This window comes from Onychomys torridus, chromosome X, assembly GCF_903995425.1.
Source record: "Onychomys torridus chromosome X, mOncTor1.1, whole genome shotgun sequence".
Taxonomy (NCBI): Eukaryota; Metazoa; Chordata; class Mammalia; order Rodentia; family Cricetidae; genus Onychomys; species Onychomys torridus.
Window position 1 is genome coordinate 89,768,590 of NC_050466.1, and position 14,327 is coordinate 89,782,916.

The 14,327-nt window shown below is 39.7% G+C and overlaps 1 protein-coding gene across 1 annotated transcript in view; it reads right to left on the reverse strand.

Annotated features, from left to right (window-relative positions):
- Positions 1-14,327, reverse strand: part of Tex11 (testis expressed 11) — a 301,157-nt gene that overhangs the window by 157,407 nt on the left and 129,423 nt on the right. The gene's annotated exons all lie outside the window — the stretch shown is intronic.

The window sequence follows — 14,327 nt, forward strand, 5'->3', positions numbered from 1 at the left end:
CAACATAAATCCAGTTACACTGAACCTGATAAAAGATAAAATATGGAGTAGCCTCAAACTCATTGGCACAGGAGACAACTTCCTAATAGAACACCAATAGCATAGACACTGAGATTGGCAAATAATAAATGGGACCTCATGAAACTGAAAAATTTCTGTAAGGCAAAGTACACTGTCAATTGGACAAAACAGCAGCCTACAGAATTGGAAAATATCTTCACCAACCCCACATCTGACAGAGGGCTGATCTTCAAAATATATAAAGAACTCAAAAAATTAGACATAAAAAAAAGCAAATAATCCAATAAAAAATGGAATACAGACCTAAACAGAGAATTCTCAACAGAAGAATCTCAAATGGCCAAAAGACATCATATATCTGTCAGAATGGCTAAGATAAAATACACAAGTGACAGCTCATGCTGGAGAGGATGTGGAGCAAGGGGACCACTCCGCCATGGCTAGTGTGAGTGCAAACTTGTACACTTTGGAAATCAGTATGGTGGTTTCTCAGAAAATTGAGACTCAATCTACCTCAAAACCCAGTTATATCAATCTTGGGTATATATCTAAAGGATTCTCAATCATACCACAAGGACACTTGCTCAACTATGTTCATAGCAGTGTTATTTGTAATAGCCAGAACCTGGAAACAATCTAGATGTTCCTCAACCAAAGAATGGATAAATAAAATGTGGTACATTTACACAATGGCATATTGTTCAGCTGTTAAAAACAATGACATCAGGAAATTTGAAGGCAAATGGATGGAACTAAAAAAACTCATCCTGAGTGAGGTAACCCAGATCCAGAAAGACAAACATGGTATATACTCACTTATATGTGGATATTAGTTCACTTATATGTAGATATTAGTTGTAAGGTTAGGATAACCATGCTACAGTCCACAGACCCAGAGAGGCTAAGTAACAAGGAGGGCCCAAAGAGGAACACATGGATTTCCCTTGGAAGGGGAAATAGAAGAAATCTTCCAGGTAAACTTGGGGCATGTAGGGACAAGAACATGATGGACCAGATTGGAAGTAGGAGAGAGAGGGAGAGTAATGAAAGAGATGTTTTGATGGGGGGGCAGCATTTTGGGATCAGGTAGAAACATGGTGCCAGGGAAACTCCCATAAATCTACAAGGATGACCCCAGGTAAGACTCCTAGAAATAGTGGATAGGTAGCTTGAACTAGTCATCTCCTGTAATCAAATTGGTGACTACCCTAATTGTCATCAAAGAGCCTTCATCCAGCAACTAATGGAAACAGATGCAGAGATCTGTTTCCAAGCACTGGGCTGAGCTCTGGGAATCCTGTTAAAGAGAGGGAGGAAGGACTGTAGGAGCCAGGTGGGTCAAGATCATCAGAAAGTAACCCACAGAGATACTAACCTGGCTTGTAGGAGCTCACAGACAATGGACCAACTGTAGTAGGAATCTTAAAAGTTCTTATTAATGAAACCAAACCCGAGGCCAGTTATTGGGGTGATTGCTGGAAGATCAGAGAAGCAGAACAAGCCACGACTATCTCACCTTGCTAGTTCCTCAGGTGATCCTTTTTCCTCAGGCTGGAAGCTTCTGAATCCTCATCCCAATGGCTCTCAGCTGAACTGTGCTCGAAAGCCTGAATGCTTAACCAGCCGAATGCTTTACTCACTACATGCTTTTTTTCTCCCCTAATTCCTGGTCCTCACGCCTTATATACTTTTCTCTTTCTGCCCCCACTCCCTGGGTTTAAAGGTTGGGTTTCTGGGATTAAAGGCGTGGGTCACCATGCTTAGCTGTTTCTAAAGTGGCCTTGAACACAGAGATCCTGCTAGCTCTGCCTCCGAAGTGCTGGGATTAAAGGTGTGTACCACCACCGCCCAACTTCTGTTATGGCTTACTCTTCCCATTTTCTAGCCACCATTTCTGGCTCTGTTCTAGTGGCTGTCTGTTCTCTGACCCCAGATATGTTTATTTCGGGAACACACAATATTTCAGGGAACACAATACCCAGCACATTTCCCCTGTTTTTGTCTAAAACTAAAAAAAGGTTATAACTAATACAAGAAAAATTATCCAATAAGTATATACAATATATACAGTCAAGAATTACATTAACAATGTCTAGTCCATTAACATTTGACAAATTCAGATAAAAACTCCATTTTATATATATTAACAATGTCCAGTAGAGCAACATTTGATAAACTCAGGCAAAAAGTTTTCATTACTTATCCTATTTAAAACAAATAGTTCCTTTTTTTAAAAGTATTTTTCTTTTCATAACAGATTCAGTAATCTACCTTTTGTCATTTTTATATCTTCTCCTTTTTCTTTTTAGAGTAGATTCAGTGATCTACCTCATATCTATATTATTTTCTCTTTTTAAACAAAACCTCTGAATCTAATCTTCATGTTCAGCTTTTTTCCTGACCATTAACAATTAACAACTTGTAACCAATCATCATAAACAATGACAATATCCAAAACTCATTAAACGACCAAAAACCTCCCATCCCACCTTTTGGGGATGTGGGCATCGTCTTCTTAAAATTACTTCCATCTTTAGGGGATCCTGAAAAGAAAATTTTTGGGTTAATTGTCAAGTCCTGTATCATTTGTCCCGCCGCTGCATAGTGAGAAAGTGCAGGGCTCGTTTCAAGTCCTTGTTCAGGTAGTCTGTCAGGCTGAATCATCTCAGCCAGTCATCTCGAAATTGTCCCTGAGCAGTTTGTAGTCCAGAGTCGATCTTTCCATGGTGTTAATGGCTTTACCATAGTCCATGTGGCATCATCATTGTGGAGTCCCATCATCCTTTTGAAGGTTTCAAAGTCACTGTTAGGCATGATCATGGTTCCCTTTAGATTTTTTTTTTTTTTTTTTGCCTCCTCTGTGGTTTGGAGCAATCACAGTCTGATAAATGTCTGTCTCTTGGAACCATGAACGTTCTTCCCTAGAAGAGAATATCTTCACAGCAATTTCTCCCCACCATTTGTCTTGCCAAACTTTTCCAAACTGACCTTTGCCGATGCTTTCTTGTAACACGCTGGTCCTGGCAATTCTTCTCTGAACAAGCAGCAGTAAACCCTTTGTCCCAGGTAGCAGTATCACCGCAGTCACCAACACGATGAGAAGCAGCCTGCAACTCGGAGCAGCAGTCACTGCCTCCATGGTCCCACTGCCACCGTTTGTAGCTAGTTCCCGGCCGGCCGTAGCTTCTCCTTAGCAAGCCTCCTAGGCCGGCCTCAAACTCAGGATCCTCCTGCTTCTGCCTTCTTCAGTAAATCCTACTGGCATGCTCCACCACAACCGGCTGAGTGTAGCTCGGGCCTGAGCTGGGGCTCACAAGGCCACAGGCAAGAGGCTTTTTCATGAATTTGTACCACGAACGTTGGGTGCCAGATATTGGTGAAATTATTAAGGCCACTCTATGTAGTTAAAAGGGAGGTTTATTTTGTGGGGTAACTTACAAATGAAGGGGTAGGTTGCAGGGTCTGGCAAAGGTATTGCGTAGTCCGGTGGTGTTCTCTGGAGAACTCTGCTCGGTCTACCTCCAGTGTCCAGCGTCCAGGGTCCGGGAACCAAGCATGAGCCCTCTTCCCAATCCTTGGTCTTCCGCTCCCTCCTCTGCCCTGCCTTGTGGGCGTGACCATTACCAAAGCCTCAATGGGGGTTGAAACTTCCAGGCCAATGCTGGGATGACTATCTACTACAACCAACAGCTAAGGAGACTGCATGGGACTGACCTAGGACCTCTACATATCTGTGAGAGTTGTGTAATTTGGTCTATTTAAGGGACTCTGAACAGTGGGCACAGGAACTGTCCCTAACACTTTGACTGGCTTTTGGGAACCTGTTCTTTATACTGGGTTGCCTTGCCCAGCCTTAATACAAAGGGAGGAGCTTGGTCCTATGCTTTGTTGACACCCATGGGAGGCTTACTCCTTTCTGGTCAGAAACAGAAGAGGAGTGGATAGGGGGCAGAGGAGAGGTGGAGGGATGGAAATGGGAGTTGGGGAAGGAGGGCAAAATGGTCAGGGTATAAAATAAATGAATACATTTAGTTAATAATAAAAATTGAAAAAATCTGCAAAACATGTAACTGACAAAGGACTGGTGTCTCTAATATATAATGAAGTCTTAAAATTCAACAATAAGAAAACAACTAAATTATAAATTAAGCAAAATTATTGAAGAGACACTTCATCAAGTAAAGCATACATGTGGAAAATAAACACACAAAATATGTCTAACATTATATAGCACTATGGTGTAAAAATTAAACAATTATATCCTACAAAACACTTACTGTAATGGCTAAAATTCAAAACTAATATTGGTAAGCTGTGGAAGTATGTACTAGAACTCTCATTCACTGATAATAGAAGTGAAAAATAATTTGGCTACTCTCAAAGACAATTTCATAATTTCTTTAAAACAAAACACATTTTTTGCCATAAAAATGCAACAGTTGGTGGTGTTCTGTGATGATAAGCCTAAGTACGGACCCTTAGAACTCAATTTTCTGCCTGCCCACCAGCCACTTCACCTACCACACAGATGTCCTGCACCCTGACCCAGGTAGGCAACCCTACCATCCATCTGTCCTCCAACACAGTCAACAACCACCCCATATAACATATCACCAAAAACTATGAGGAATCCTGCAACTCCAAACCCTGGTAGGGACATCTGAGCCTGCCTATCTCATTCATCAGGATGGAATTCCAAACCCAGGCAGGGACCCTCAGCCTGGCCTCCATTCTACCCACTGCTTTCTAAGTAATGGTGTAGTATCCTATTCCCTGCCCCCCAGGGAGTACCACCCATCACTGCTGTGATCCTAGCCCTTGATAACTAAGAACCACCTTTAGAAATGGGTAACCCTTCCATGAGTTCTGAAATCTTCTAACACTACAGATGATTTGCTCCTGGGCTCAGAAGTTCCTAGCTAAGCTGGGACCACTTCTGACACCCCAGTTATACATCAACACAGAGTTTCACCAAGACTGAACTCCAAGCACCATTCAGGTGGTTCATAACATGACAAATTGGGGAAACATCAAAGATCCAAGTACCCACTCAACAAAGGTGAGGACATATCAAGTCCCCCACCAATGATCTAACTCCCAATGCCCAAGTCTCATCAAAAAACACAAACAACATGAATAACCAAGACAATGTTTCTCTTCCAGAAATTAGTACCCCCATTATAATTTTCCCTGAGAAAAGCAAGTTAGTTGATGTAGAAGATAATGATTTCAAAATAGTAATTGCAAATATGTTCAAGGAACTCAAAGGTGATATGCATAAATTCTGAAATAAAGACTGTGAAAGCACAAGCAAACAGTTTAGGGAAATAAAACAATTCAAGATATGAAAAGAGAATTTAATTTAAAAAAGCACTTTCTGAAGAAAAGCAAAATAAAATAAAACTTTAAATGAAAATTTCAGTCAGGGAAATAAAAAGTCAGTGGAAAGTCTCATCAATGGAACATATCAAGTGGAAAAGAGAATATTAAGGTTTGAAGAAGAGGTAGAGAAATTGCATCACTCAATTAAAATGTCAAATAAAAAATGAAATAGAAATAGAACATTCAGGAACTCTGGGACATTATAAAAAGGCCAAACCTATGAATGATAGATATAGAAGAAGGACAAGAAACCCAGGTCAAAGATTCAAGAAATAATTCCAACATAATTATAGAACAAGATTCCCCAGCCTAAGGAAAGGGATGCTTAGAGGGACATACAGAACATCAACCAGACAGAACCAGAAAAGAAACTCCCCATATCATATAATAATCAAGACACTAAATGTTCAGAACAAAGAAAGGATACTAAAAGCAATAAGAAAGACCAAGTTACATATATAGGAAAACCCATCAGAATAGCATTTGATTTCTCAATGGAAATTACGAAATCCAGAAGAGCCTGGAATAAGACACTCCAAATTCTAAAAGAACACAATAGGGAAACTAGACTACTGTTCCCAACAAAAATGCCATAGTTAAAGGAAAAAAGTTTCCATAATACAAACAGCCTAACTGAGAAGGCAAGGCAAATATCATGATAGGCTCCAAATAACTCAGTTAATAATTAAGCCTCAGTTCCTGTTTCTTGAAACTGAGCAGGCCATTTCTGAAGAAGCCATGAGCAAAGGACAATCAATCTTCAACACCCCTGACAGCAGGGACAAGGAATATAGCAATCATATACCAAGCCTGGGCCACTGGGTCAACCCTCACACTTAGTAGCTCAAAGTAATAACCAAATAAGGACAGAGCCTGGAACTTGTCCTGAATTGCCAACCCCTGCTAGCCCTAACCAATCAGGAATGTACTAATATGATTGCCAGACATGTAAGCATTTGAAATGACCTAACTGACCCTGAAACTTCCCTTAGTTGTGCTTAAAAAAAGCCTGTGATCTTCTCTCAAGGTCACCATCTTGCCTTTGTGTAAGATGTGTGGCCCCAGTATGCTGGTACCTTTATTCTCAAGATAATAAATGCTCTTGCTGATTGCATAAGTGAATGGTAGTCTTTTGCAGGACTTCTTCAGGACCCTAATATGGTGATATTTTATTTGTGCTCTAACAAATAAAGCTTTTCTGGGGAATCAAATGATAAAGCCAGCCACTATATTAAACATAGAATCAGGCAGTGGTAGCATACACCTTTAATCCTAGCATTCGGGAGGCAGAGATTAATCTGGATCTCTGTGAATTCAAGGTCACACTGGGAACCGAGCCAGACATATTAGCACATGCCTTTAATCCCAGCACTAGTTAACCATAGAGGTCTGGAAGTCTGCACAGGCAGACAGGAAGTAATAGAGTTGGGCAGAAAGAGGAAATGATGTAGCTAGTGGGAGAGAGGAAGTAAGATGGCAGGGCACAGAAAGATATATAAGGCATGCGTATACAGGAAGTAGCTCTCTGTTGGGCTGAGGATTTCCTGGTGGTAGAACTTGTGGCTGACTTGTTCTATTCCTGTGATCTCTCAGCTTTCACCCCAATATCTGGCTCTAGGTCTTTTATTAATAAGACTATTTAGCAATTCATGTTATACCCTAACACTAATAAATTCATATAAAACAACAACAACAAAAGTCCTCACTAAACAGAAGCAATACTTTGAACTGAAGAGAGGAATAAGCATAGCCAAGAGATTCTAGAAAGAAAACAAAGCTATAACAATGAAATCCAAAATACAACTAAGAATACAAACAGAACAATAAATATATAAAACACATCAAAAGGACTACCATATACAAACACCTATCAATAACTCTAAATATCAATGGGCCCAACTGTACAATGAAATGACACAAGCAAGTTCAATGAATTAAAAAAGAAAATGTACATATCTGTTGCCTACAAGAAACTCAGATTTAAAGATAGGTACCAACTTAAAGTGAAATTATAGAAAAAGGTATTCCAATCAAATGGGGTCAAAAAGAAAGCAGGCATTGCTATCCTAATATCTGACAAATTAGACATCAAACTAAAACTAATCAGAAGAGACAATGGAGGGCACTTCATTCTAATCCAGACATTAATTAATCAGGGAAATATCACAATATTGAACACATATGTACCAAAGTTTGGTACACCCAATTTCATAAAAAGCATACTACTTGAATTAACACAAAACCAAAAATTGTAGGTAATTTCAACACCCTATTTTCTCCAATAGATAGGTCGTCTGGGCAAAAACAAAAACAAAAACAAACAAACAAAAAACGGAGAAACTTCAGAATTAAACAACACCCTACATCAAATAGCCCTAGCAATTATCTACAGAATATTCCACCCAAGTGCTAAGAAAAAATAAGCAATCTACACAGAAGCACCTGAAAACATTTCTAAAATAGACCATTTCCCAGGGCACAAAGCAAACATTAACAAATACAGAAAAATTGACAGCAAACAAACTCCAGTAAGTGTATTCATTCATAGAGACTAAACAACTCATGAAATGGTGAGTAGGTCAAATAAGAAATCAAGAAAGAAAGGAAAACATTCCTGGAATTAAATGAAAATAAAAATGCACCATGACTAAACCTCTTGGGTACATAAAAAACAATTTTAAGAGGGAAGTTTATAGCCTTAAGTGTCTACATTAAAAGATCAGGAAGAGAAAAAATTAAATGACTTTATGATGCAACTCAGGAATTTGAGGAAAAAAGAACAAACCAAAGCCAAATTCAGCAGATGGCAAGAAATAATAAAAATCAAAGCAGAAATTAAAAATAGAAACAAAGAAAATAATACAAAGAATCAATAAGTCTACGAGCTGGTTCTTGTCCAACTAATCAGAAGAAAGGAATGATTCAAATTAACAGAATTAGTAATGAACAAGGAAACATTACAGCAAATACCAAAGAAATACAGAATATTATAGGGGAATGCTTTATAAACATTTGATCCAATAAGTTGGAAAATCTAAAAGAAATAGATTAATATTTTACTTACCCAATCTACCAAAGTTAAACTAAGAGACCAATAACTTAAACATAACCATAACACAGGATATTGAGACCATAATAAAATGCCCCACATATGCACATAAACAGACAAATAAAAACAAAACAAAACAAACACACAAACAGAAAATCCTCCAGGTCCAGGTCGAATCATAGCAGAATTCTACCAGACTTTGAAAGAAAAACTATAATCAATGTTTTTAAACTCTTCAAATAATAAAGAAATAGAAAAATGATGCAGGAACTTGTTCTATGAAGTCAATATTACTCTAATAACCAAACCAGGTAAAGACTCAACAAAAACAAACCTATGGACTAATACCCTCTGATGTACAAGGATCCTCAATAAAGTACCACCAAACCTAATACTGGCACATATCAAGAAGATCATGCACCACAACCAATTTGACTTCATCCTGGAAATGTAAGGCTGGTATAACATACATACTCAATAAATATAATAAATCATAAAAATATACTTAAAGACAAAAATCATACAATAGAAGCAGGAAAAGTCTTTGACAAAATCCAACATGCTTTTATGATAAAAGTCCTAAAAAGAGTAGAATTGGAAGAAACACTATAAAGGCTATATATGACAGACCCCACAAACAACTATATTAGTTAGGGTTCTCTAGAGAAACAGAACTTATAGAATGAATATATATATACATATATATATATATATATATATTCATATATAATATATATGAAATTTATTAGAATGGCTTTTAGGCTGGGGTCCAGTCTGCCAACAAAAGGTTCAAGAATCCAATAGTCATCAGTCCACAAAGCTGGATGACTCAACTAGTCTTCAGTATATGCCAGAATCCCAAAGAAGTAGGCTCTAATGCCGGGGAAGGAAGAGTAAGAGTAAGCAGTCAGAGAGAAAGCAAGCTTCTTTATTCCATTCCATTTTATAGACTGCCATCAATTATATAGACTGCAATTATGCAGGCTGCCAACAGAAGGTGTGGCCCAGATTAAAGATGGATCTACCCACCTCAAAAGATCTGGATTAAAGGTGTATCTTCCTACCTCAAAGATCCAAGTTATAAATGGGTGTTGCCACTTTAAATGATTTAATTAAGAAAAAATCCCTCACAGGTGTGCCAAGCCATTTGGGTTTTACTTAATTCCAGATGTAGTCAAGTTGACAACCAAGAATAGCCATCACAAGTTCACCCTTTGTCAATTTGACAGACAATCATATCTCCTTATACTGTGCTTAATTTCCAAATTAAAACAACAACCAGGTAATAATTACACCTAACATAACTATCCCACATACAATCATAAACACATTCTATATTTAATCAGGTCATAATTATGCCTAACATGATATAACTATTCTTTGTATAACCCCAAACACATTATAAATTTAGAACAGGTGGCAATGTCCCTTGAGGGACATTCTTTTAGTATCTCAAACTTAAACATAATATCCACTGATATTCTCTTAATTGCTGTTATTACAAGATAAAGAAATTGAGGGAAGAAAATACAAATATCTGTACAAACACATTCTTAACAAAGTATGACGGAAACAGTCACATCAATTATAATCCTCATTTATGCAACTGGTAGTGTGGCCTTAGCTGGTATTTATAACTAGTTTCCTCTAGTACCCATTCTGTATATCCTCCTCCATCAACAAGCACCTCAGCAGGTCTTGACTCTTTTCCTGGAGGAGTGTCCCATACCTTCATTCCTGAAGAGACTGTGTCCTTGGTCATCTAACTAGATTGTAGTATCCTGTTGACTTTAATCACTTGGTAGCACTAAGAGACACCACACATAATCTTTCTCACCTCCCTTGAGGAGAGGCAATCCAATTTTCTCATGGTAATCTGGATCAATCGCCCTTTGTAACACCTTTCTTAGCCTGTTGGCTTAAGGGCATCCAGAAGCCCAAAGTGCCAGAGGAGGGCTCCTGAGCTTCCAGTTCAATGGAATATTTGTTGTGGCTCCTGGCAGGAACACGCCCCCCCCCCCAACTCTGGAACCAAAACTTGTAGGCCAACAGAACTTTAGGTCTTGGGAACAGGAAGCAATAATTTTCCTCGTAGGTCACTAGGGGTGATAGTGATTGAAATTACTTGCTTTTCCACCCCTTAATTCTCAGACCCATGGATCCTTGCTATGGGGAAAACCATAATATATATTATGGATGCTAATTCTGGAGAAGCTTTTGTAGAACCCTGCCCCAGCCCCCCAGGCAGCTGCCACCTAATTGGTACTTCTGTGTCTTCAAAAAGCCATTCCATCTTTATATCAGGCCAGCTACTTCAGGATGGTGAAGAACATAGTAAGACCAGTAGATTCTCATTATTATGTGCTCACTATCACACTTCTCTGGCTGTGAAGTGAGACAATCTGTAAGTCCACAGGTGGTGATTTTGGTAGAAGTATTATGTGCAGGAAAGGCAAATCCATAACCAGTAAAAATACTCCAGTAAGGACAAAGCATTGTCCTTTTCATGGAGGAAGTGGTCCAGTGTGGTCAACCTGCCACCAGGTCACTGGCTGGTCACCCTGGGGAATGGTGTCATATCTAGGGCTCAGTATTGATCTATACTGTTGGCGCATCTGGCACTCACAGCAGCTGGCACTCACCAGTCAGCCTTGGTGAGTGGAAGTTCATGTTGGTGAGCCCATGCACAATCCCCATCTCTGCCACCATGGCCACTTTGTTCATGTGCCCATTGGGCAATGACAGAAATGGCTGAGGAAAGAGACTGAATGTCCACAAAATAGGTCATCCTACCTCCTTGATTACTGAACTGCTCCTCAGTTGAAATCACCTTTTAGTGACATGGGACACAAGTATCTTCATATCCTTCAACCATTTGGAGAGATCTATCCACATACTTCTTCCCCAGATGTCTTTCTCACCAATTTTCCAGTCATGCTCTTTCCAAGTCCCTGATCATCCATCCCACAATTCAGTGAATAATCACACATCTGGCCATTTCTCCTTCTAAACAAAATGCATGACCCTGTGTACTAACTGAAGTTTGCCCACTGTGGAGATTTCCTTTGTTGCTGTCTTTCAGGGTTGTCCCAGAAAGGGGTTGTAAAGCTGCAGCTGTCCACTTCTGGGTGGTGCCTGCATGTTATTCAGAACCACTAGTAAATCAGGCCCCAGTCTTCTCTTCCTCAGTCAACCAATCACATGGCACACCCCATAAGGCTATAGGTGCATGCCTGGAAGCAGACAGTATTGTAACAGAAGAAACCATAGGCATTTGGGCAACTTCTTCACGCAGCTTGCTTGTGCCTTCAGGACCTGCTTGGGTCAGAACACGTATATACCACTTCCATTTGATAATGAATTGCTGCTGTGCATGATCTACTTTATGACTTGATGGGTCAGATAACACCCAACTCATGGTGGCAGCTCAGGTAGCATGATAACTTGGTGGTCCATTGTCAAATATTCAGTTTCCACTAAGGCCATTAACAGTCCAAGAGCTGTCTTTCAAACAGAATCATTGTCTACAAATAATGGTAGAGCCTTACTCCAAAATCTCAAAGGTCTCTTCTATGATTCCCTTATAGGGACCTGCCAAAGGCTCCAAACAGCATCCCTATCTGCCACTGACACCTCAAGTACCATCAGATCTGCTGGACCATATGGTTCAAGTGTTAGAGCAGCCTGCATAGCAACCTGGACCTGTTAAAGAGCCTTCTCCCGATCCAGACCCCATTCCAAACAAGCAGCTTTCTGAGTCATTTTGTGTAGGGGCCAGAGCAACACACCCAAGTGGTGAATGTGCTGTCTCCAGAATCCAAATAGACCAACTATGTTGTGCTTCTCTCTTAGTGGTGGGAGGGGCTGGGTACAATAACTTATCCTTCATCTTAGAAGGAATATCTTTGCATGACCCACACCAGTGGACCCTAAGAACTTCACTGTGTTAGAAGGCCCTTGAATTTTAGTTGGATTTATTTCCCATCTTTTGATACACATATTGTTACCAACAAGTCTATAGTGGTCGCTACCTCCTGCCTACTTGGCCCAATCAGTATAATGTCATCAATATAGTGCAGCATTGTGATATTTCATGGAAGAGACAATCAAGATCCTATCTAACTAAGTTATAACACAGTTTGGAGAGTTAATATACCTTGAGTTAAAACTGTAAAGGTATACTGCTAGCCTTGCCAACTGAAAGCAAATTGCTTCTGGTGGTCCTTATTAGCAGGTACTGAGAAAAAGGCATTTGCTAGATTAATAGCTGCATGCATACCATGTACCAGGAGACATGTTAATCTGCTTAAGTAAGGATACCAAATCTGGTATGGCAGCTGCAATCAGACTCACTACCTGATTGAGTTTTGATAGTAACTGTCATTCTCCATGATCCATCTGTCTTCTGCACTGGCCAGATAGGAGAGTTAAAGGGAGATTTGGTGGGAACTACCACCCCTGCATCTAAGTTCTTGATGGTAGCACTAATTTCTGCAATTCATCCAGAGATGTGATACTGGTTTTGGTTCAGTGTTTCCCTTGGCAGAGGCAATTCTAAAGGCTCCATTTAGCCTTTCCAACGATAATAGCCCTTACTCTACAGGTCAGGGAACCAATGTGAGAATTACAACAATTTCTAAGTATATCTGTGGTGGTTTCTAAGAAAATAGCCCTCAAAGGGAATGGCACTATTAGGAGGTATAGCCTTGTTGGAGCAGATGTTGTCTTATTGGAGGAACTGTGTTATTGTGGAGGTAGGCTTTGAGGTCTCATATATGCTCAAGCCACGCCCAATGAAACAGACTACTTCCTGTTGCATGAGTAAGATGTAGAACTCTCAGCTACTTCTCAAGTGTCTGTCTACACACCATCACGTTCCACCATGATGATAATGGACTGAACCTCTGAAATGTAAGCCACCCCAATTAAATGTTTTTACTTTATAAGAGTTGCTGTGGTCATGGTGTCTCTTCACAGCAATAGAAACTCTAACTAAGACAATATCTATCCCAATTATTCATTCTGGGACTGGGGAAGTAACCACAGGATGAGTTTGAGGACCTACTGTACCTACTATGAGTCAGACTTCATCCAAAACTCCATTAATCACCTGACTTTCATAATTCCTTACTTTAATTGGAGGACTACAGTGTTTTGGGGGGTTTCCCTGAATCAGCATCAATCCAGAACCAGAATCCAATAGACCCCAGAAAGCCTGATAGTTTCCTTTCCCCCAGTGTATAGATACCCTTGTACAAGGCCATAAGTCCTCTGGGGATGGTCTAGAGAAAGGCTAATGGTAAAACTCTGATGTATTTTATCAAGGTCCTTCCTCAGGGGAACCCGAGCATCCTGTCATTCAAGGGGTTATGGGTCTGCAAACTGGCTGAAGTCTAGAAATTGGTTCATAGGCTGAGATTCCCTTTTGCCACAATCCAATAGACCCTTCCATACTTTTTTTTTTGAGAATTTTCCTACTTGTACAGATCAAGCAAATATTCAGTAGGTTTATTATCTATGTCATACCTATAAATACCATGACATTATCAAAGGTCCATAGGAGTCATGGCACCATAAAATTTATTTTGCCTGTGCTGACCATTACATGGTAGGTCATGTGGACATTACTTTGTGCTGCCCATTACCATAACTACGATCACCTTGCCTTTGTAGATTCAGTGCTGCCAACTTGCTGCCCTTGCTACTTCTTGGTCCAATTAAATCCACAGTATTTAATTATCCATTTAATTCATCCAACTGAGCAGCAGCATCTCCAATCCTAAGGTCTATCACAAAGAAAAGGGAAACAACAAAAGCTCTTCACATGTGCTGTACCCCTCTCACTATTTTGTGTCAGGATTAGTGAAAGGCGTGG